Genomic DNA, 21,551 nt, shown 5'->3' with positions numbered 1-21,551 from the left:
GGTTGACATCTGAAAGTGGGTAGGTGCAAAATAAACCCTCTCTGGCTCTGAAGAGTCTCCACTGGCCATAACATATTTGAAGTATGAAAGAACCCTCTTTTACCGATGACTTATCTTCAATCATTGGAGGTTTATGCCCCCAGGTAAAGGGACAGGGGTGGTAAAAGGGGTGGTAAGAGCCCCAGGTTCGCTTGGTGGAGCATGAACCTGGTGCAGGAGCTCAGGAAGATAAGGGCCCCTTTGCAAGCCCTAGTGTAGGGGACGTGACCAAGGAAGGGCTGGCAGTGAGAGGGCCACATCAGGTGCAGGGCTGCAGCAAGTAGCGCTGCAGGGATTCTGGGCAGTGCTGCTGTCAATGGATGGCAGAGTCAGCTTGCCATAACTTAGGGCTGGTCTACACTGGGGAGGGGGGTGGCGATGTAAGATACGCAACTTCAGCTACGAGAATAGAGTAGCTGAAATCGACGTATCTTATTTTGACTTACCTCCCGTCCTCACGGTGCGGGATCGACGGCCGCGGCTCCCCCGTCGACTCTGCTTACGCCTCTCGCCCTGGTGGAGTTCCGGAGTCGACGGAGATCGATTTATCGCGTCTAGATGAGATGCGATAAATCAATCGATCGCTACCCGCCGATCCGGCGGGTAGTGTGGACGTACCCTTAGACAGCGCCACAAGGCTGGGGGTTGCTTTGGCTCTAGGAGCAAGGCACAGCACAGCACAGAATCTCAGCTTCAATTGCAGTATCTTCCTCCCACCGGGAGTCTATATTTTTGATACATAAATGATTAAATATTACCCAAGCTTTTGAGATAGAAAAGGTAGCCGAAAACTCCTCTCCCCTCTCACTGAAACTTTCAGGGGACCCAGATAAACAAGGCTCAGATCCAAACCAGTCTGGGGTTGTTTTTGGACTATTATTATTATTATTTATTAATTGCATTGCAGTAATGCCTAGAGGACCCGGCCCCGTTGTGCTAGGTGCTGTACAAACAAGTAACAAAAAGATGGCTCCTGCTCCAAAGAGCTCACAATCTAAGTATAAGATGAGAGACAACAGGTGACTATAAGAAAGTTTCCCAAGGTAACAATGAGATGGTTGTGATAAGAGTGATGAGCAGTGGTCACAGCACACCATGGCCAAGTTTTTGTAGGCATCTCGGCAGAGGTGAGCATTAAGGAGGGATTTAAAGGAGGACAATGTAATGGCTTTGCAGATTTTTATGAGTGTCTAAAACCCAAAATCTTTCTGATCTGATTTTGCAAAACCAATACCCACCCCCAGGTTTTTTCCTCCCTCACATTTCTGCTCTCAAAACCCTATTTCTTATTTTGTCAGGAAGGTAGAAGTTAACTGTTAGACCATTGTGCTTTTCTATATGAGTCAATTCTGCTGTATTCAACAGAGTACAGATTGAGTTTAGCATCTGACTAAGATGGAGCACAATTTAAAGGAGGGAGGGGGACAGAATGGCACAGTGCTTAGTACTGTGCCTGTTAATTGCTCCAGTACTTTCATTTATTGTGACAGCTTTCCGTGATGCATTATCACTCTGGTGGTTTTTATCCCCCCTTAACTGCTTTGGCTTAGTTTAATTTCTATATGTTGCTGCAGATAGGTGCACTGAGCACTCAGCACAATATGGGAGTAATAGGACTGGTCCCATTTGACCCAAGTGCAGAAGTGAATATTTGATCTTTGTTTTACTGCTTCAGCTCCTTGAATTTATATGAACTGACAAAGCTGGTGCCTGTGAAAACATCCAGGGGCTTGGCCATTGCTGCTTTCCTGCTCCCCATCCCCACTCCCTCTTCTCCCTCTGCTAATGCCCTACAAACAGTTCATTACTGAGTGATTGCACTGTAACATCACAGCAGGCAAGAGGGCTGGGCTGGGTGTCATGGGGGAAACAGAGATGAGAGACAAATGGGAAAGCAAGGCTATTATAATAGACATGCTGCCTATAGAAATAAAAAGATTCAGTACTCTTTAGCCAACAGGGTTTATTGAACCTCTGTTATCTATCATGGCCTTGAGCCTGCAGGTGACTGGGCGGTGGACTTCAGCGGTTACCTATCCGTGCTCTAGAAAAGTTTAAGGTAGGGAGTGCAAGGCTGTTTTGTTTTATTGCGAGTGAGCAGAGGCTAGGTGTGGACTCAAGTGAGGATGAGCAATATGTGTATTTTTCAGCACTGAAGAGATACAAAACTCAAGTTTCTTGTCCCTTACACTCAGGAGGGCGGGCCTGGGTCCTGGGCACGGAATGGCAATCGTCAGAATGCAAATAAGGTTCTTGAGTAAATAACTGTTTGGTCTCCATTGTGTCCCTTTCTGTGCCTGGTCAACAAAGGAAATCAGTCTGCTTAATATCCCTGCTAGGTGGCTTAGGGCTAGATATTTAAAGGTTTTTTGGGCACCTAAAGATGCAGAGAGGTACTTGGTGGGATTTTCAAAAGTGTTTTGGAATCAATAGGAGTTAGGTGCCTAGATGCTTTTGAAAAATATCACTAGGCATCTATCTGTGTTTTAGGCACCTAACTACCTTTAAAAATCTGGCCCTTAGTCATTTAGCTCAAGCCATAGAGGTTGTGGGTTCCTTCTCTACTGACAACCAAGACGAGAGATGTTCTATATTTAGCTATGTGTGGCCTTCTAAGACTGTTCTCTTGTGGCTGAGATCTGCCAAAAGTGAAAACATTTTGACCAGTCCTTCCCCCCTCTGCCCCAGTTTTTGGTTTTCAGTTTACCAGGAACAACTGAGGAAAGCAAATAGTTTCTATGACAAATTTTGTTTAGTTTAAAACCCAATTTTCAACTAAACCCCCAATTTCCCACCAATTTTTTGTCACTTCTGTCTCTTTTCCTGTTTCCCATTTTCTGTTTCCATTTTTTCTTGTCTTCTTTCCTTCCATCCTTCCTCCTTCCCTCTCTTCCCCCTTCTCCCACTGCATTCTGTAACCTCTCATGTCTTTCCCCATCCTGTGCTTTCCCTTTATCCCCTGCCCTTTGTTTCCATCACTCTGCCCCTCAAATATTAAAATCCCCAAACATTCTATATTTTAGGCAACAATGGGGTAGAGATGTAAAATGTAGATCCAGATTTAGAAGAGCCCAAAATTCAGAGGTGTTCAGATTAGATCCTGGGCGAGAGCTGGGAAGTTCAATAATATTGTTATTCTTTAGTTTATAGAAGGGCCTAGCAGTCCTTCAGGGCCCCACGGTGTTGGATGCTCTGCACACACATAGTGAAAGACAGTACCTGCCGTGAAGATCTTCCAGTTTACATAGATAAGACAGACGGAGTGGTAGAAAGGGAAGCATTATTACTCCTGTTTTACAGATGAGAAACTGAGGGAAAACAGATCGAGTGACTTGCCCTCGGTCACACAGCTAGTCGGATCCTAGATCATCCTAGATTTCCTGAATCCTGTTTAGTACCTGATCCAAATCTTTTCTTTCCTTAATGTGGATTCTGCTTAGATTTGGGGCTTTGATTTATACCCATCTCTCCACTCAGGGCACCCTGTCCCTATTAATTGGCCAAACATGCTGTGGGGATGCTGGGAAAGCTCTTCATAGTGCTTCCAAACAGCTAGTTCCACTCCTCGAGCACTCTTTCATACTGCTCTTCCACTCTGGATGCTGCAGGGAAATTCTGGCCCCACTGAAATCAATGGCAAAACTCCCATTGCCTTCATTAGGTCCAGGATTTCACTCTGCATATCCCATATCCCATCAGAACAGTGGGGAGCTCAAAGAACCCACTGCCAACGAGAGCAGGTCTGCTAGGGAGACCCTCCCACAAGAGAGAGAACCAGACCGTTGCTCTGACTTGTCTATACTCACTTTTGTACCTAAAATGCACTCCACATTAATGATTCACTGGGCAAAGCCTTCTGCCCACGTTAATGTCTGAATCAGACAATTATTCCTCCACAGATTACAAATTTAAAATCAGAGAAGCAGGCATTCTGTCAATGGTTTAAATGACTTGACTTGACAGTAGGCTATTCTTTCAAGATTAAAATGCTCCGAGAGAAATCAGTGGGTTCAAAGGGAGACAAAGGCTACACTCTATGCCAAGAACTAGACGTGTCTCTCACATAAATATGTTACTCTATTAACTATGTTAATAGTTACTCTTAATACTTGGTTGATAGGTCATGAACTTCCGACAGTAAAAGAGCAGAGATAATGAAACAAAGGAGGGTTTTAGAAATGGAAAGCCAGGGCATTTTTCCAATTTTTTTTTTTTAAATTTACAGACCTATATTTCTCTTTGTAGTTCAAGTTCTCAAGCTTGCCAGAATTCTGAATGAGAACCTTTTGTCCACATCCAGTAAATATCTTGATAGTTCAGTAATATGTAAAAGGGGCAGACGTGGAAAACATCAGCACAGTTAGATATTCACTGTGCCCCTCTACTGGAAATGGATTAAGATATGGGATAACACAGAGACACGATGGGACTATTTAAACACATATCTCAAGTGTCAAGTAACAAAGGGCGCAGTACCTTTTTAGATAGGGATTTTACTGTAATAGTAAGGGAGAATGGTTCCATTCGTGTTATATCTGTTATATATTAGTTCTCCCTTACTATTACAGTAAAATCCCTATCTAAAAAGGCATATATAATATGGTATTTAAGGAGCCAGATTTTCAAAAGAGCTCAGCTCCCATTTAGGAACCTAAATAAATGGCCAGATTTTCAAAAGATTTCAGCACATTGAGTGTTGAGTTCTCTTGACAAACTGCCCATCAGTGTCACATGGGGGTTTGGAAATCTGACCCTTACTTAGGTGCCTAAAAGGGAGCTGAGTGCTTTTGAAAACCTAGCTCTAACACTATATTATAAAAGGGCCCAAAATTTAGATCCAGATCCAGATTTTTCAGAGACGATAATGTTGGTGCCTGTTGGATCCAGGGTTGGATTTAGACCCATCCCTATGGTATTACTAAATTGTAAGGCATATCTAGGCAAATTAAACTTCTGAGATGCATTGGTTTGCACTGTCTTATAGGTAAGGCCTTTTGTTCTCAGTGTTTACTGATTTTTACTAAAAATTTCCTAGGCGTTACAAAAGCTACCAATTTTTGGTTTTTATTGATTTTTTTTTCTTTTCACCTGAACTTTGGCTGTGGCTTGAAAACTGCGGCAGACCCTGGGGGAACTGAAGGGGCTTCTAGCTCAAAAGGAGAGATGTTGGCTAGGGAACCTGGGCCACTCAGGTTACCGAGCTACCATCTCTTCTTCCGGCTTTCCCTATCTTCCCATCCCCCCGTATTACTGAGTATCTACTCAGAAAACTGTGAAGTTAATTTTTTGCACCTACTTTCATCTGTTTTTAAATGTTTGTAATAAACACTGATACATTCCTGGGAGATTTTAAACAACATAAAACAATAATGATAGCAGGCTGGCAAGTTCTGGCGTTGATCTACCTGAAGTATTGCCAGCCCCCCAAATCTTGACTCAGACTCCCCAAAGATAGAGATTTAAAAATAAATAAATATTGGATTCTTTTTATTTGCATACTGGTTTCTATGCCTTTCGGAGTCCCAAGTGGGTCATGTTTTCAAGCTTTTCTCCACAGCTGTGTGGGCTAGAAACGCTGGATGAAAGCTGAGATTCTAAAGTAATCACTGAGCTCCAGGAGTTGAGGTTTAAGAAAAACACTCAGGGTGAAATCCTGGCCCTATTGAAGTTGATGGCAAAACTTCCACTGATTTCAACAGGGTAGGGATTTCACCTCTCAATATACTGAGACTCACCACAAGATTTGGTAAAAATGTATTCGCATTTTTTGTATGATGTATATGTATTAACAAAGAAATAAAACAACTGTCCATGCTGTCTCTAAGGAGAGTGAATACGTTTAAAGAATCAGAGCTGCTTCTATGTCAGAAAGCATTTGCAACTGGTACGGTGCTGTCCCTCAGCCTAATACAGTTCCAGGAGCTCATAAGAACAGGGATGAATTATTTCCTGGACTCTTGCTAGTCTAATCACTTTAAAAAAACATAAATTACAGCTTGGTTCATTTTTCGAATGAGCTATAATGCAGGCTGTTCCTTGCTGGGATACATTTCTCTTAACAGCAGCGGAAAGATTATGAATGGGCTTTTCTAGAGAAAATAATTGAGTTAGATGTCCAAGTCCCACTGAAAGTCCATGAGAGTTGGGAACTTGCAGGAACACCTTCTAAAAAATCTCATTGTTTATTGTTTTAAATTGGTGATTTGAGACACTTCTAATTAGCCTGGCACTTTGATTTCTTGGTAAGCATATGGAGCCAGTAATTTCTTAGCAGGGAGGGAGCATGCTCTAGAGGTAAGTGGGTCTACAAAGGACTCAAGAAGCGTGGGTTCTAGTCCCAGCTCCAACACTGACTCTCTCTGAGTCTGGGCAATTCACACATAGCCCGAGTGCTCAGTACTTCTGAACATTAGGCCCTTAATATTAGGTGCCTTACTTCCCTGTCTATATAATGGGGACAATAATACTTATTTACCTGTAGAATACTATGAGATTTTTGCATAGAAAATGCTTTATGTATAAGTGTAAAGTATTGTTCATATTTTCAAAAGTGACTGGATTTCTTACTTTTTGGGTGCCCAGCCTGAGAAAACTTAAATGAGTCTGATTATCAGAATGTGGTGGTTCAATAGCTTCAGAAAATCAGGTCCTAGGAGTCCAAATCCCATTAACTTTCAATGAGGTTTAGGCTTCTAAGTTCCTAACTCACTTTTGAAAATGGGATGTAGGCTCCTAAGAGACTTAGGCACTTTTGCAAATGTTAACCTTGGACTGTCTTCGAAAGCCCACCCCAAAAGGTTTTCAGGCTTGACAGAGAATGTGTTCTAAGGCTACAAAGAGTTTTGGTACTGACTGTAGGATTTTGCAAAACTACAGATAATCCCACATTGAATTTAACGAACTTTTCCACAACATTTTAAAACCAGAACTGCACGGAATTCTAACAGGTGCAGTTAAAGTTTAAGCACTTCACAGATGGCTATTAAACCACTCAGCCAAAGCCACAAACTCCCCAAAACAGCTATAAATACAGAAATGCATTCCAGTACTTTGTCTCTTGGCACTAAGAAAAGATTTCCAAATTCTTCTGATTATGCTGCAGTCTGTTGTTTTTTAATTTCTTTGCAGAGTCCTTCTGAGCAGGTCTGAATGTTTCCAGCATGAGGACACTGGTCTTGGATCTTAGTTCAGTTTATCTTTGTAAGCCCACACTCTGAGCACAAATTAGTGTTGAAGATCACTCCCCTGTTTCATCCTGCCAAACGTTAACATTAAAGAGATTTGGGATGTAGATGTTCTTTTGTCCTGCTCAACAGACCCCTGCCTGCGATAATATCCTTGGGGTTATGAAGTATTATTCAAAGGCCGCACAGGAAGGAACACTATGCTCTAGTTCTCCTGCATGTGGCTTTAGTTACAGATTCTCATGAATCCTTTCTTTTCATACCTGTTTAGTTTATATACTGCAAATTCTTCTCGATAAAATGAGTTGATAAGATCCTGTAGGAACAAAATTAACAGAAACAATTGGTCCAGTACTTTTTTATCTGCTTGTTTCTAATGTGACCTGCCAACTTTTTCTGCCTGTGCAGAAATCTTATAGGATCAGGGCCTCTTTCAGCTTCTGTTGGTTGATGCTGTTCCCTGTAAAGCCTTTATATCAGCAGCATTTGGGTTCATCCTGCCCTTAGCAAACCATGGATGCCCAATTGCTGAATTTTCATATTGCACATCATGTGCACTCATATTCCTTAGCACGATCACGCTTTAGGAACTTGTATCCTTGTTTATTTAAAGGAAGTAAGTAACAGCCTCCTTTCCATTTTAAAATAAACAGTTATATCAATGCATGCTGCATAACAAACTACCCTATTGTTTGGCAGCTCTAGAACGGAAGCATCTCTAGTTTCCATGATGAATTCTTTACCACGCAGTTTGGTAAAAAAACTACTGAGGTAGTTAATGTTCAGGAACTTTAAAAGTCAGTGGGTTAATTTCCCCCCTCAAATGGTCTGCAGATGTGATTTTATTCAATGAGAACTACATACAACCATCTGAAGGCAGAATTTATCCCTCCTGTAGAAGGCAGAGATAAATTAACCACTAAGACAGAACAGTGTGCACATTACCAGGCATGTTGTAGGCCAAATTAATCTATGGAGTAACTTACACTAAGGATTACTTTGATCCCAGTAAGCTAGTCCAGCGTGAGCAGGCAACATCTTAGGCACCTAAAGACAAGGAAGGGAGGGCAAAATATGTTTCAAATATTACACAAGACAATTTGAGATGCTAACTATACATTAGTTTGAAGAGAAAAAAAAATCGCACAATTTTTTATTGAAAAATACTTGTTCAGAAGATGAGATTGTTCATTTTAAAAACACTACCTTGCATCCAATTGTTACACAATGGATTGAGCTAAGAGTTTGAAAGGTGATTAGTGATTCTGAGTGCCTTAATTTTGGAGTGCTCAGCATAGGACAACTTGAGGGGGTCTGACATTTCAAAGATCCTGTGGTCAGCAATTTCTGAAAATCAGGCCCCCTTTATGGTGTCTTATTTCAGGCACTGAAAAATTGAGGCAGCCAGAATCACTAGTTGCTTTTGAAAATATTAGCCCCATAGTTGCTTTTGAAAATATTAGCCCCATTAAACAGCAGGTGAAGTGTTAGTTCTTTTTGGGGCAAAGCAGCTGTTGCCAAAGGTGTCTCTGAAGATCAGCGGAGAACTCCATCCTCCTGGAAGCTACCCTGACACACAATTATATCTGGATCTCTTTTCGGTGATGAGGTTCCATTAATGATCCATGGCTTTTGCTTTGCCGACATAGCTGGACAGTCAGAACAAAGGGTATCACCACATTGTAACCCACATTTCTCCATGTAAATCATTGTGCTTTCAGCACCTGTTCTCGTCATTCTTCCTTTGGCTTTTGAATCATAGGGCAAATTCTTCAGAGTTGATGGGATTTTCTAAGGAAGTTAAGTGCTCACCTCCCATGGAATTGGGCATCTGTCTCCCAGAATCACTTTTAAAAACCCCAGTCTAAATCGTTTCTGAGGACAAATCCAAGCAGTTGACCCTCTTAGGAGTGGATGACTGGATCAGTTATTAGGGCATTAGCCTATGACTTGGGAGATCTGGGCTCAATTCCTTGCTCAACCGCAGACTTCCTGTATCACTTTAGACAAGTTAGTTCACCTCTCTGTGCCTCAGTTCACCATCTGTAAAATGGGGATAAAAGCATTGCCCAGCCTCACAGGAGCATTGTGAGGATAAATATATTAAAGGTGCTGAGGTAACAGGGGCCATAGAAGTACCTAACAGTCTGATAATAATAATACTCCCAATCCCCATGAAACTTTCCTTTGCTCTCAGCTGGGTTGTAGACCAGTTGTAGCAGGATGGCAGCCCAGGCCCTCCTCAAGGAATGAATTGTTTTGGTTCATTGGAGTATTCCATCCTCATTCATGTCTGGATACCACAACTGTTGAAGGCAGAATCCCAATTGGCTGATCTCCAAGAAGGAACACTCCTTTCATTTCAAACACCTATATTTCAAAAAGTGAAAAAATCCCACAAGACTTTTGACTGTTTTTTAATCAGTTGTGTTCTAAAAGATTGTACTGCTGTAAGTAATAACCCTGGTGGGCTGCTTATTTACCTGCATACTTTGAAAGTAAAGTAAATCCTTGTTGAGAGGATTTTTTTCTTGGTTCATTGTAATTGCTATTTTTATTTAGTACAATAACACCTAAAAGCCCCGGTTGAGATCAGAGCCCTGTTGTGCCTGGCATTGTACGGACTGTCCTCTTAAAAGCTTACCCTATCTAAATAAACAAGACAGACATAGGATGGGAGAAATGAAGCATTATTATGTCTTATTTGCAGATGGGGAACTGAGGCATGAATCCTCTTGAAATCAATGGAGTTAAGGGCCTAATATCTCTGGCCAGGCCAGAGAGAAACTTAAGTGACTTGTTCAAGATCACACAGGAAGTGTGTGGCATAGCTGAGCACTGATCACAAATCTCCTGGACTGTGGACCAGTGGTTTAACCGCAAGGCTATCCTTCCGGGTGTTGTTATGCTAGTTACCTGGACTCTTTGGGAACACTACAGACAACAATTGCTTTCTTACAGTGTGGTTACCAAAGAAGAGATGGGTGTTGGGGCAAAAGCTTATGGTTGTATTCTATAGTTGTTTGGGAATGAAATTCCCATTGGATCTGGTCTGAGATCTTGTACAAAAATTAAGGACCACGTACAGCTCTGTGTCTATAACGATGTATCTGCTGCTGTTAGACATTTAAGGGAATTAAATTGTCAACTTTGGAAAAGTATTAATTATCCTTAAATTAGAATGTGTTTCTGGAGTACAGCATAACTGAACACGAAGGCTTGTCAGATTGCAATAGACTCTTTATCCAGGTTGCCTACTGATGGTTAGGAAATAATGCTATGAAGTAGAATATAAGTGGCACTCTCATTCTCTTGACCAAAGTGACTACATTTGGTTTTACAAGATCGTAACTCAATTTAGGGTTTAGTCCCCACTGTCACAGCTATAAATCTCTAAAGTTGTTTGTCTCTTGCTAAACTGCAACCAGTATATTTTGGATTACCTGCAATTCCAACTTCCCTACAGGTGGATTGGTCTATATGCAAATGTAGCATAGCCTGTTGGTTGGTCAGGGCCGCCCAGAGGATTCAGGGGACCTGGGGCAAAGCAATTTCGGGGGCCCCTTCCATAAAAATAAGTGACAATACTATATTCTTGTGGGGGCCCCTGTGGGGCCTGGGGCAAATTGCCCCACTTGCCCCCTCCCCCACCCCCCCGCGTGGCCCTGTGGTTGGTACATAGGATACAAAACGTACACTCAGTAGTATCACTGACTATAACCAGGTCATAATTCTACAGGAAAAACCCCAGACAAACATGTTGAATCCTAAAATATATATGGTTTTTGTATTCATTTAAGAAATTCTTCATCTGCAGTGAACTGCAATATGCACAATGCTACATCTATAGCTCCTTGGTGAGGAATAAGGACTAAATTAGTGCATTCAGAACGGAGTAGTATATCCACTGTGAACAGTCAAAACATCAAACCAGCAGAGCTGTGTAGAATCTGGCACCTTTTAGTTGGCAGGATTTACATGTACATTCTCTTCCGTTTTGATCTGGGTTGTGGTTTTGACTCAATTTAGCTCTGGGCTTGAACCACAACCTGGGACCCAAACACCCAAGAAACCTGGTCCAAATCTAATTTTTTCATCTTGAGCTCATCTCTAATTCAAACAATCCCCAAAACTCAAGGCAAAATTTTATCAAAACCACTCAATTTCACTGTTTCAATGCCAAACCACAACTCAACTCAGGTTTATTTGAAACTGGCCCTAAATTCATTCAAAACAGGTCCCAGATTGACTTGAACTTGGTCCAAAGTTGGCTCATAACATTTACAAACTTTAGAAAATCTGGGCTGAGCTTGATGTTTTCAAGAAAACCTGAAATTGAGAGAGAGCTTTGGGAGATTCAGGTTTTATTGTGGCCATTTCACACAGTTCTGCAAACCAGTCATGAGAGCTGTGCTGGTTCAGAGCAATTGTTCAGACAACTGTTCTGTTTCAGAGCAATTCTAAAGAAGCTGAAAGATCTCCTGCAAACTTATAAGTTTTCCTCTCTTAGACTTGTTCCATTTTTAGTGGAGTTGCTAGAGCTCCGTTCTGCATTTTGCACAATTAAAATAAAAGCCTTTGAAGTGTCTGAATTTGCATATTTTATTTTTTTCTGGAGACTTTGTCATAGTCTCTTATGTAAGTGATAGCATCAAACTGGGGCAGCAGAATGGATTCCAGGGACACTGTAATCTTCATTAAGCTTGTTTATTTGCAGGAGCGCCATTAAATTAAAAATTCCTTATCAGGATACCTCCCCACTGATGAAACCAGCCTGATTGTTTGAAGGAGAGGAGGCAGGAGTGGTACTATATCCTTGCACCTTAGGGTACTTTGATCTTAATCATGCCTTTGGGGAGCACTCAGGGCATCAGTAGTCTCCAAGATCACATTAAATCTATCCGTTATGTGGCAGCTATTTCTGTAGTAACGGAGGCCCAGATCCCAGACTCTGCTCACCGTTGTGATGATTAACTGCTAGGTGCCCTGCTGCTTAGCAAATCCTCAGCCCCGAGCTGGGTGACTAAGCTCCCCATGCAATGCCCGGGGAGAGTTAGGCGCCCAAGAAAGATCCTTAGAAGACAGCAAGCAGAGCAGGAAGCTGCCGAAGCTAGCCAGGAGTGAAATGCTGAGGGAAGGTATGGGGGAGAGTAGGGAGGCGTAGGTGCCTAAGCGGATGACCTGGTGCGCCTGGCTAATGGGCTAGAGGGTAGGCACCTTCCTCCACTCAGGATCCTCAGCTGTGAATCCTCTCTGGGAGGCAGGCACCTAGGCTTAGGCATTCTGACCCCTAACTTTTAGGTACCTTGAAAATCCCAGAATCCACAAATGTGGAGAGAGAGGTGCCTGAGACTTCAGCCACAAAAGCCAGCATGCTAGGCAGGGAACCACCTAAGCTAGTCCATGGGAGACGCCAATAAGAGGTGTGCGTCCTCCGCCCTGCCTCCCCCTCCATTTTGTGTGGAGTTAGGCATCGTCCTGTGGCGGAGAGTGAGGGAAGCTGGAGTGGAGGAGGAGGAAGAGGAGGCCATGGGGGCTCCTGTCCAGTTTTGGCTTAAGATGTTCTGGGGCTGGAGGCTTCCTGGAGCCACTGAGGTCCAGAGACTGTGAAAAGGGAGGAGGGACTAGGGAAGCAGAGCTGAATCCCCTTGCTGTGGGAGACTGGAGAGGGATAGCCCAGTCAGCTACATTGGCAATGCTGGGGAGAAAGTAGGAGTTCAGGTGGTGCGTGTGGTGCCTGGGAGGATGCAGGGGCTCTGGGGTGGGTGTCTGTGGGTGGCAAGGGAGGATTATATGGGAGGCAGGCGCTGATGGGTGGTGGGTGTCTCTGGGAGACAGGCAGTGGAGGGTGGGTGCCTGCAGGGGGTGGTGGGTTCTGGGAGAGGCAAAGGGGTGGGTTCTGGGTGCCTACGGGAAGTGGAGAGGAAGGGGCATCCCTGATTCACTATCACCCCCTCCCTCAGCCATATCCCTGGCGGGAGGGGGTATCAGCTGCTGCCGCCTCTTACTTGGAGAGCCCAGCGACTCAGCGAGACTACTTGCAGCCAGGAGGCGCCTTCGAGCTGCTGTAGCCTGCTTCCCGACAACAACTGTGACACCCTCCCTCGCTGTGCCAAACCTGGCACCCCTGCCCGCCCTAAGCCACCGGATCCTGCACTATATGGATTGCTGCGCGTGTGTGCAGTTCTCAGGTTCCCAGAATGTGTGCGTGGGGATGGAAACATAAATGATCCCCCCACAATATTTCCATTGTGGCGGCACTAGTCCCCGCTGCCCTCCCAGTTCTGCCGCCCCTGAGATAGGTTCCCACACCTAGTTGAGAATCCTACTTTGGGGCTACCCGGGCCCCGAGCTGCTCGTTAGCTGGGGTGGCATTGGGGCTTAGATGGCTTTGGGAATACAAACCGGCACCTAGGGGATGCAGGTGATTAAGGAGTTAGGTGGGAGCTGAGCGGCGGTTTTGATAATGGCAATGACACCTAAATAGTGGCCGTAGGTGCCTAAAGAGGCAAATAGATGCCTAAATACTTTTGAGGATCTGGGCCTGAGTGCCTCCGTATTATTGTCCCCATGGTCCAGATGGAGGCACAGACAGACTTGGTCAAGTGTCACACAGAGCTTGTGTCAGAGCTGGGAAGTGACTGCAGATCTCCTGAGTCCCAGTCCACTGACTTCACCCCACGGCTGTGATGTAATTAAAACAGCAAGCGTCATTGCCGCTCAGGAGTGTGGTTCACTGGCAGAGCGATGTGGGTGGGGAAGCCTGCATAGCGCCTGGCTGCCACATGCTTTGTTCTGGTTGGTGCGCTAACTTGTTCACTTTCTGTTGGTACCCAATGCACAAATTGTACCTGTGTGACCTGCAGTAGGTGGATATAAAAAAAAACAACACAGAAGTTTTTCTGAACTCAGAAAGGTTCCTGGGCTCATTTCTGGGCAAAGGCTTATCAATTACTCATTTTATCTAAATTTGTTTTCTAGTCACAACCAAGTGGGCACAATGAGCAAAATACTGCCTCATTGAGGTCAGCAGCAAAACTCCCACTTATTTCAATAAAGCCGGGGTTCAGTCCATATATCAATCATCCAATAAGTGATATTAAGTAAATCTGTTGCATTATTTAATTTATGCTCTAGCCAAGACAGGGGACCCAGTAAAAGTGGCCTGGGGTTCTGTGGCAGGCCAGACTTGTACTTCTGTTTCCCATTATGCTGATGTGGCTAAAAAGAAGACTTCTTAATCCAGGACTTTCAGCCAACAGCTGAAACTCCTGTTGTACTCAAATAGGAGCCGTGCACATCATACATTTACTGGATTCTGCCCCTAGTATTTCTTTGCTGGCAGTCTGACACCTGGTATTAAAATTGGAAGGTGTGGGAGAAAGAGAGAGAGACCCTCGCATGCCCGGCTATATTTAGTTCTACACTGTTGGTTCCAAAATGGTAACATTACAGCTTGGTTAACAGGTGCCGTCTTTACATATTTGATAGAGATCCAAAGTGTACTAAACTATAATAGAGATGTCTGCCTTCAGCAATCAATATCAAAATAAAATTACATCTCATGTACACAATCCTTTTAGATACTCTGTAGGTCAGTTATATTAAGAGGTCCCTTTCCCCAGTAAGTTTCCAAACACAAGACTTATTTTGCTCATTAAATTTTTACGTTAAGCATTAGCTAAAACATCCATGAGTTGTGAAAAGCTCTAAGCACTGAGCCACTTAGGTAAATCAATGTGTTCTAATGTCAAGTTTTTCAAATGTTACGAAGGTTTCTAGTTATGAAATCTTTGCTAATGGTGGTGGATCAGTGAAACTTCCTTGCCTGCTGTTTTATCTTGACCTGATTTGCTGTGTTCTACCACTTTAAGAGCTATTACAGTTATGAAACAGAAGAAAAATATGTCAGCCTCTGTGAACAGGTGGGCATGGAGAATGAAACCCTTGAAATCACACTCAACTAGGAAAGATGAATAAATTCTCGATGAAGCAAATCAAAATCACTCAATGTCAGAGTTCCAGTATTAATACCTAGAAAAGGAACTAATAAAACAGGTAGCCACACTTAATTTCCCACTAACCATTTTAAATGATGCCAATAGGTCATTAGTTGAACCCTCATTTTCCTTCAGTTGATTAAGGCAGAATCAGACATTTGCCCTTCTCTAAAATACCCAAGGAATTGTTTTGATATAGTTGAACTATGCTGCATGACCATACAAATAACCAGAAATAGTCACCCCCAAATGGTAATTGTTGTGGTGAGAAGGACACTTTAGCAGCCAGATACAGGAAGCCCTCAAAACCAGGAACCCACTTAAAAGGCATTTCTGCTCTCACTTAATTAACCAAGTGACATCTGGTTCCAGTGTAGCTATCCTGCTGAATAACAACAAGAAAAATGAGATATTAGTGAGGCAGAGATGACCGCACATCTGCTTACATTTGCCTTCTTGGCATGACCCATCATGTCAGTGTTTAGGGCTCAAGATAAAAATGCAGGGAACTGAAAAAAGCACAGCATTCTCCTAACTGAAAATGTATAAGGCTTAATAGAGAGAGATTGAACTCTCAGATACCTGGGTGTTTGCATTCTGATCACAGAAGCTGTGTGTGTGTGTATATCCCTCTTACAATTTAGGGGTATTTTAAGGCAGACTCAAGAGTAATTTTTGGTGCCAAACTGCTTGAAAATAAATGCAAAGAAAACAGTGACAGAAAGGTCAAACAATCAGATTTGATTCACATTTTAGGTTGCTATTCCTGCTGTATACAATATAGAGTGTCTGCAAATGAAGGCTTAGTCAAGTTCAGAATGAGAACTGCAGGCTCTAGAAGGGAAGGGTTATCTGCTGCTGCACAAGTTTAAAAATGGTACTGAAACAACTTCCAAAGGGGCTTATTATATCTGAATTGTTGAAGGATTTGTAAGGCTTGATTTTTAGCAAGAATTGCCTAAGGCAATATTAATTTGATATGCATCTTCTTTCTGATAAACACACTGTACTTCTAAAATTGTTGTCATCAGCATGGTAACAAATAAGCATGGAGGAATAAATTTCTAAGCGGGAAGCACGCTAGCTGAAAATGTACTGAAAAGGGTAGAATTTAGCCACTGTGTTTTGCAAACAACTAAGCCTATGTCACCACATCAAATGGGCATTGCTTATGTGTAATATTTGTGGGATCTGTATTTGTGTCATAATAAAAGATGTAAGAAGATTAAAAATGAAGGGAACAAATGAAGGTACAAGAAAGAAGGAATTTGAATCCACGGGAGGGCAGTAAGTCCAGGAACTTGATGTGTTTTGTGGGATGTGCTTCTGCCTTTTCAGAGGTACTTGGGTAGCTATGCTGCTAAATCCCCTGATGTGAGCACTCAACAATATGGACATATCCTACTTACTAGGAAATCTAATACCTCAGTACAAAATCAAAATATCCCTTCCTTGAGAACCTGGTTTTGCAAACTTCCTGTGGAGAAACTCAACAGCAGACTAAAACACAACAGAACAGACAGTGTTCATAGAATATCAGGGTTGGAAGGGACCTCAGGAGGTCATCTAGACCAACCCCCTGCTCAAAACAGGACCAATCCCCAGACAGATTTTTGCCCTGGATCCCTAAATGGCCCCCTCAAGGATTGAATACACAACCCTGGGTTTAGCAGGCCAATGCTCAAACCACTGAGCTATCACTCCCCCCAAATATGTTCTAGAATATGGCACCATTTCATAAATTACAATGAATATAATAAAGAGACAGCTAACCCATCCAAAGCTTTAATCTCTCATTCTTCCTCTGTCTCCAATTTTTCTACCACCATAATATTAAGTCTCCAGAATCTTTCTACCCTATTAACAGATGGTTTACAGTACCAGGAGATGGTTTGACACCTTGATTGTCCAGAATTATTTGCCCCTCTCAATGGTTGTTGGATTCTGTGTTCAAATGCTAAAGCAACCAGTACTCTGGGGAAAAAAAACTATTCCTAACACTCAACCCTCCCCCCGGTTAATTATTTGTATGCAGTACTGTTGGTCAAATTTTGAGCATGTCTCAAAGACAGCCTCCAAAATTGTATCAGCGAGTTTTGCACACATCAACCCTGGATTTCTAGGTGTTTCATTGCATGTGCAAATGTGAGGGTTGAGCAAGCAACTGCCCTATTGTCCCAGGCTTACATGTGCCATTGAGGAAGACAACCAAAGAAAATATTGCTCCTGTGTGCGCCATGCAGTAAAGCACGAAAGATATTTTCTTTCTTTGCTTCTTTTTTAGCTTAATGGATCCTTTTCATTTTTAGTCCAGGCCTTCAATGGCACATGTGTGTGCATCTGTTACTAGAGCTGAGCTAACTTTTGGAGAGCAAGTTCCAATTTGGATGAAAGCTGGTGACACTGGATTCTAGTAGCTATTCATAAAGTCACTGAAAACAACAACCCAACCCAAATGAGGAAAAAAGCCTCATCCTTCAAGCTCTGTAAAATATATTAGTGTGGCCATTACAGACCTGAGGCCTTTTCTCATTTAGAGTAGGCACTGCTCTGGCAATTTGAAAGTTTAAAGGGGTCTGTGGGTTAATGAGAAGCCAGTCCCTACAATTTAGGTGTATCTGAAACTGGGGCAGGTGAAATTTGCATAGTAGAAAAGCAGGCATTTAAAACAAAAATTGAAATTCTGCTTGAAACAGAATATTGCCTCCTTATCACCTCTTAGAAGAGACTGTCATGCCCATTGAAGGAGATACAATATTTGACTTGTCTCTGAATTGATTTAGTAGGAGAAATCTAGTTCTTTCAGTGGTGGTTTTCATTGGCTGAGACAGAGCCTGAAAGTTTGGTCCAGGCAGAATTAAACTCCCTGAAGTTGAGCTGCCTTTTCACTCACCGTTTGTTGGGGTATGGTGGGTCAGACCCTGCTAATTGGATAGGGTGAAGTTTAAGGGCTTTGCAAATGGAACAGGTGAGAATACAGCTGGTTATTAATGAAGGCCATGATCTTCAGCTGGTGATTGGTCACCTGGTGATATGAGCCATATAAGAAGGAGAGACAGGGAAAGGAAATGGGTGAAGGGACAGGTTTTGTCTATATTTTAAGCCTCTCAGAGGTCTTTCTAGAGTTTGTTCTATTTTATTTCTATTTAGCTTGGGTAAAAGCAAATGGGTGAAGGTTTGGGGGTTTTCTAGAGTCTGTTCTATTTTATTTGTTTAGTTCAGGAAAAAGCAGATAATGGACTCTTGGGGGTGGGGGTGGAGAGTGTTCTTATTTGCATTCTAAGCCCAGGAGAATTCTGTTTCGAGTCTGTTCTATTTTATTTTCACTTAGCTCAGAACTTGAGACGTTTTCCTGAAGTGACTATACTCAGGAGAACAGCACCATTTGCAACCTCCTCTGTTGTCCCTATTGTCTTCACAGAGCATAACTGATGTCCTCTGTTAGACAATCCCTTTCCTTTTATCTCCTGGTGAAGATGTTCCTTCGTTAGTGCTTTACCATCACTGATACTTTTCCCTTCCAGTATGGATCTCAAAATCTTCTTTCATCAAGGCTATAAAGAGCCACATGAAATACTGTAGCTGAGCAAACCACTTTTACAAAGGTTTAGATTTCATGCTCCACTGATACTTTTCAAGGATTTGGTTGAGCTGAGGGTCCATGTCCTTGTGATTGTCTGGAAAACGTATGATCTATTGGAAAGAAGATAGAGAAATACAAGACTCAACATTTTAGTTGAATGATGGCTATATCGAGTAACCTCATGATAACCGGAATGAATTAAAATGATGTATTTCTCCCTCTTCCACCTCCATGCAGATGGGTGTGCTGTAAACGTTATTTATAGGATTCATTTAAATTCCACAATTTTCCCCCAACACATTTTTCCACCTTCTTTTTACAGTACATACATGTAGAATCAATGCTCTCAAACAGCTTCCTCTCTCCCTGCCTCTAAAAACTGCCTCGTGAGGCTTAATGTGCTTCTGTGGAGCCACTTTTTAAAAATATTTCTAGACAAACAAGCACAGAACTGCATTTAAAAAGAGCTTAGTGCCATTACACACCATAGTGGGTGCCTAATCACAGTGAGGTGTCTCCTAAATCTTCAAAGTTTTAAATAAAAATGATGAGTAATCAAAATGTCCTTAGTATTATTTCACCCTCAAAAAAATCATTATGTGGCTGCAATGAGGTTTTTTTTTAAACAGTACAAGTAAAATAGTGTGGAAAAAGTGCTTTAAATTACACTGCAGACTTTTTTCATATTCCCCTAGTTTCTTAACATATCTGTACTCTACAGAGTCTTGACAACTATCATAATTATTATTAATAATCAAGTAGCGAGGCACACTTTAATCCTGCAGTTCCAAATTTTTGAAAATGGATGCTTAATAATAGGTTCATAGATCCAAATTTAGGCACCTAAATATGTGTTCAGATTTTTTAAAAGTGCCTAGCACCCAGCAGCAAACAGTGCATGTATACTTGATTGCTTTATTGTTGATGTATTAGGGTGATTGGGGCTTTGCATAGGTGTCTTTTTTATTTTAAATCTGTCTCTCTCTCTCTATATATATATATTAGTAAGGTCTGCAGGATCTCTCTCTCTCTCTCTCTCCCTCTCTGTCTCTCTCTCTCTCTATATATAGAGAGAGATCCTGCAGACCTTACTAATGCAACCCCCCCAATTACTTAATTCTGCAGGATGAGCCCTACAGATTAAAAGGTTAACACTGTGTATAACATACAATACCATGCAGTGATGCAAAACGTTACAATGGGTCAGTTGCAGTGTCTGTGGGAAGTATAATTTGCCTTGATTGACCTTTTGTGTATTTGAAATCTCAATCATCCCATTCCATTTGTGTTGAATATTGTCTTTAATGATAGACTAGCAAGCAAGCATGACACTGAATTCTAACAATGTTTCGTTCTGACTTCACCTAACTAAGCTTCGTTATGCCCCTGTTTATAACTCTCATGCTTTTGTGGGCTTCCTGAATTTTAATTGCGTCCCTCTTGGTTCTAGGACTCTTCCTGTTATTATCTAAACAGGTTGGGTACCACAAACAGGACGTGACGTTATCATTTCACAGTGCCAGGAGAATGCCGGCTGCCATGGTGCTGAGCCTGCTGAGTTAGGTTTTCTTATGAAATTTTCGGCTCCGCTCTTAAAAAAGGAAACTGAATTAACATGATGCAGTTTTGTGTTTTCATTTAGAAATACAGTCACTGTCTTTCACTGTTTTTGTGTCTATAGCATCTTTTACGTAGGATCTCAGAGTGCTTTGCAAACATCAGTGAATTAAAAATTAGATCCCTGTTAGTTTTGACCAAACAGGTATGCCTTAGAGATTGCACAGAACAACACCCCCAGATCCAAATACCTTAGATCAGATGCTACAGATGGGTAAACTGAGGCACAGAGTTTAGGATTTACTCCAATGTCATACAACAAATCAGAGGCTGATCCAGAAATAAATGATGAGCCCCCTTATAAAGAGCCCCCTTATAAAGAACCCCCTTATTTGCTCTATCACATCAGACTATTGGTTCAGCAAGCCTGGTATTCTGTTTTCAGAAGCAGCCAGTGCCTAGTACTTTAGAGAAAGGAAAAATTATTTCATAATGTACCTAGTTAATAATACAGCCTGGTCTGTAGCAGCAAACACTCTAACAAATAATCTTCCTTTTACATAACAATTCCAATCCATTACACAAAGGCTGCATGGTACCTTGACCCTCAAGACATCAGTTTTCATGATGAAGCTTGAAATTCGATTGCTTTTATATTAATGCCATGAGGCGCTATTGATGATTAAGCCAGCATGCAATAAGAGAGCCTTGAATATTTTTAACCTCTCTCTTTAATTCATGGGGCATGGATCTTGTAGCTTTGTTTCATTCTAATGATTATTTGACCACAGCACAGATGCTTTAAACATGCAGAACTTTGTGTTATCAGGTGCAACTGACTTAAGCAAAGTATGTTTTGCAACGGAGAATTTTTTAGAGCAACCCCATTTTGTCCGGCAAATAATACCTTTTTTTTAATCAGCTAAGGTTGAGAAAGGAAATTTTCAAACACTCCCCCACTGAGATCACGGGGATTTTCTATAAACATTGTGCAGCTAACATTGTGAGAAACAAAAAAGTGCTCTCATGACAAAATATTCAGAAATCCCCTTTTCCCATTAGCTTGACAATCAAATCCATTCTCTAGCAGCAAACACTCTAACAAATAATCTTGCTTTTATACAACAATTCCAATCCATTACACAAAGCAGCCAATATTGCAAGGAGACTGGAGAGTGTTGCTAGGAG

General features: G+C 42.0%; 2 long non-coding RNA genes across 2 annotated transcripts in view; one reads left to right on the top strand and one right to left on the bottom strand.

Annotated features, from left to right (window-relative positions):
• Positions 1–21,551, top strand: part of LOC122174500 (uncharacterized) — a 143,695-nt gene that overhangs the window by 24,308 nt on the left and 97,836 nt on the right. The window lies entirely within an intron of this gene.
• Positions 1,083–18,887, bottom strand: LOC135975360 (uncharacterized). The gene is made up of 3 exons (XR_010592310.1): positions 18,117–18,887; positions 8,210–8,270; positions 1,083–7,539 (listed from the first exon to the last, which is right to left on the bottom strand). It is a non-coding gene; the product is annotated as an uncharacterized LOC135975360 (long non-coding RNA).

Source organism: Chrysemys picta, chromosome 13 (assembly GCF_011386835.1).
Source record: "Chrysemys picta bellii isolate R12L10 chromosome 13, ASM1138683v2, whole genome shotgun sequence".
In the NCBI taxonomy this organism is placed as follows: Eukaryota; Metazoa; Chordata; order Testudines; family Emydidae; genus Chrysemys; species Chrysemys picta.
This window is presented reverse-complemented; position numbering and strand designations above follow the sequence as displayed.